We start from the raw sequence: 3,888 nt of genomic DNA, 5'->3' as shown, positions 1-3,888 counted from the left end.
GCTAGTTGTGCTTACTTATAACATATAACTTATAACGTATAACTTATAACATATAACTTATGTCAAAGCTTGTAAATCAAAAGTTATGAAAACACAACTTATGTACAAAAAGTTACGAAACACAACTCATGTTAATAAGTTATTCTACAATTTATGTATGTAAGTTATTCTATACAACTTACTAACGCTGCCCAACAAAAGTTATGATAAAAACTTGTGTTAATAAATTCTGTTCTGCAAAATATTATATTGTAAAAGTTGTGATATATAAGTTATGGTAATATGTTGTGCATAAAAGTTATGTGTATAGCTTAGTAACTTTTCAAAAAAGAAAAGAAAAGTCACGTGTATAACTTGTTTGTATAACTTAAATATATAACTTAATGAATGACTTAGATGTAAAGTTGGACATATAAGTTATATTTCAGAACTTAGATGTACAAATTAATATCATAACATATTAGCAGAAATATGAAACTATATACAAAAAATAACTATGTAGTATAACTTATAAATATGTAATAAAAAAGAGAAAAAATGGTACAAAGAAAAAAGGAAGAAAAAAAGAAATGATCGTACAGGTGCAGCTGTTGACGGTAGTTAACAACCATTATAAACCGTCCATATAACATGCAAAAGGGCATAAATATAATCACCAATGAAGGTCTACGGGTTTAAACTAATAAATTCCACGAGTTGTGGTGAATCTGTATTTTCTATAGGGTTTATTCAGAAAACCGTCAAGGTGGACCAAGATGTCAGATTTAATCGCGCTTATCCATAGCGAAACGGACACCAGAAGGTTCAAGAACACTCAAGAGGACTCCACGCCAAAGCAGAGGGGCAGAGGCTGCCAAGTGGGGCCAGTCGGCCCCACCTACAGGCCACCCATCCCCCTAGGCCCATATGCCAGCCCCTCCTTCGAATGTCGGTTCTCCACCTCCTCCTATGCTGCATTTACATCGTCCTTTAAGTCGGTTTGATCTAAGGGCTCATGTCGGACGCTCCGGGTTATATATACCACCCCCTGCCACCCCCTAGGCATAACTCCAATCATCAAGTCATTTGAGAAGACAGAAACCCTAATCATCCTCAGAGCTCCATCAATTCTAGGGCATAGCTAGTTAGGATAGGTCTAGAGGGAGGCAAGCAGGCTTCGCTTGGATTTCTGATCGTGTCAAGAGCGTGGTTTGGTATAATCTTTGTACCCCCTCTCTTTTATATCTCTATTACTTTTATATGCTACCTACAATTGTTATGACAATATTAGTATTCATCTTATTCATGTTCTTCATTATAATGTTCATCGTCTACTTTGATTATATGCTTAGTATAGTTGGATTATCATCATGTTCATGCATAAGTTTGTATAGTGCTCACTCTAAGGATCTATGGGTGGGTGGTCGACATTGTGTAAGCGTGGTGCTTATACGTTGTTTACCCACGGATACACCATATATTTTGGGTCATGTGGTAGATCATGGACGTGATACTCCCGTTGAGTCCTTTGTAGTCCACTCCCCGAATGTAGGTGCACGTAGGATGTGGTTACGAAGGAAGACAAGCTCTGTTCTTAATCTTCCTTAGTAATATCCGTTATGTGTAGATATGACGATGATCTTAGCATTGATTACTAGGTATAATTGCACCAATCAATATATGCTTTGACTTGTAATTAAGAATAACTTAGGAATTATTCCTCTAATATTCTACCTGACCATGCTAATGCCATAGAAAGGAGTACTCTGGGTGATTTATCATTATCATTGATCAATACTTATCATATATATATCTTATCCTATGACTTACCTATGTTATGAGTAGAATATTGGTTATGGTTTACTTCTCCACCAATAGTATAAGTTATCAATGCATGTCCATGCTAGACCTTTCTTGTGGTAAAAATATAAATAACGATACCTGGAATACTCTTGGGTGAAGTGATACAATGGTATATTATCTGTGTGCTTGTAGATCCTTTTCATCCTTATATTTATATATTCTTCCTAGTCACAAAAATTAATAAAGAACTACTTAGTATTATTCTAGTAGTAATGCTATGTAGTACCAACAAGCATCTCTGGCATCATCACTAGGGATGACAACCTAGTAAAGTAATGTTAGGAGATATAGGTTTATAATAGGTGGCTACTAAACAAGTGACAAGTTAATAAAAACCAACAAGCATTTCTGGCGCCATTGCCGGGGAAGGTAGCTAGACAAAGGAAGTATTGATAAACTTATACTTATTGATGTGATTGAGATAACCCTTGACCCCTACTCAAGCAGGATTACCCTTGTTTTGTCTACTTTTGTATCTTATGCAGGGCAATGCATGATTAGTTTTGACCTTTCGACAAACTACGTTGACGATCCAGAAGCATTAATCAGGAGGACTAAAGCTAAACTCAAGAAAGTCCTAGCTTTAGAATCGGAAGACAACAAGATAAGGCGAAGCTTAACACCAGAATTTAAAGCCATGGTGAACAAGACTCTCCGTGAATTCTCTGCTCCAACTACAATCAACATCCATACTGGACCAACAGTCAATGTTGAAGACAATGGATTTGAGCTCAAGCTAGCCCTTGTCAACATGGTGCAAGCAAGCCAATTTTGTGGAAAGGCACATGAAGATACGAGTGCACATCTCCAACACTTCCTGGAGATCTATAGCACTTTCACCATCAAAGGAGTAACCCAAGATGCCATATTACTTTGCCTCTTCCCATTTTCACTCTTGGGGAAGGCGAAGCAATGGTTCTACTCCAACAAAGATAGAAATACTACATGGGATAACTAATCCACTACCTTCCTAGCAAAGTTCTATCCTACAGGCAAGACCAATGCTTTGTGTGGGAGAATCTCAAGCTTTCAACAACATTATGATGAATCTATCCCTGAGGCATGGGAACACTTTCAAGATTACATTGTGGAATGTCCTCATCATGGGATGGAGAATTGGCTACTCATGTAGAATTTCTACCATGGGTTGCAGTACCCATGAGACTATGGATGCTGCTACTGGAGGTGCATTCCTATCACTCGCCATACCAGCTGTAACAGCCCTTGTGGAGAAGATGGCCTCCAATCAAGGCTAGAATGAAGAACATGTTCAAACTCGCAAGAGAGGTGGAGGTATGCATCAACTCAAGGAGGTAGACATGCTATCTGCCAAGATGAACCTGCAGATGAAGAAGCTTGAAGATCGAGCCAATGAGAAGGAAGAAGTCATGCACATTCATGATTCTTGCATGACATGTGAAGTGTGTGAAAACACTGGGCATTCAGGGAGCAACTGTCCTAAAATCCATGAGGATGTGAACTTTGTCAACAACAACAACTACTTGTGTCCTCAGTAGAATCAAGGATGGAATTAGCAACAAGATCGAACTACTAAGGTAATTACCAAGGTAACTATCAATGCAATAATTTTAATAATGTCAATCAACCACCCTTGAGAGAATTAATTGCTGGCCAATTTAAACTTATGGAGGGATTATTTAGAAAGGTAGCTACCAATGATAAAATTCTAGAGAACATAAATAATAGAATGGATAGCTTTGCTTCTGCTATTAAGAATCAGCATAGCTTTAATAAAATGATATAATCACAAATAGCTCAGCTAGCTGCTGCTGTTCCTCTGTCCGACAAAGGTAAGATTCTGGAGCAACCGGAAGATCTAGAAACTGTAAATCTTGTCGACATTCACAATGCAACATATCACTGTATACAACCATCGACGGGAAGGTGGATAAATTATACCTTGCTGAAAAAGAAGAGCGATCCAGGAAGACCTATCATCCCCATCGCCATTGGACCGCACATTTTCTAAGAAGTTGTCTATGACTTTGGAGCAAGTGTCAACATCATTCCTAAGGTAATTTATGA

At 37.9% G+C, this 3,888-nt stretch overlaps 1 non-coding gene across 1 annotated transcript; it reads right to left on the bottom strand.

Annotated features, from left to right (window-relative positions):
• Positions 1-2,843: 2,843 nt before the first annotated feature.
• LOC136530023 (small nucleolar RNA R71) lies at positions 2,844-2,952 on the bottom strand. Its single transcript, XR_010777533.1, has one exon. It is a non-coding gene; the product is annotated as a small nucleolar RNA R71 (small nucleolar RNA).
• Positions 2,953-3,888: the final 936 nt, after the last annotated feature.

The sequence above is a fragment of the Miscanthus floridulus genome, chromosome 19, assembly GCF_019320115.1.
Source record: "Miscanthus floridulus cultivar M001 chromosome 19, ASM1932011v1, whole genome shotgun sequence".
Classification (NCBI taxonomy): Eukaryota; Viridiplantae; Streptophyta; class Magnoliopsida; order Poales; family Poaceae; genus Miscanthus; species Miscanthus floridulus.
Note: the sequence above shows the minus strand (reverse complement) of the source record. Positions and strands in the feature narration are given on the sequence as shown.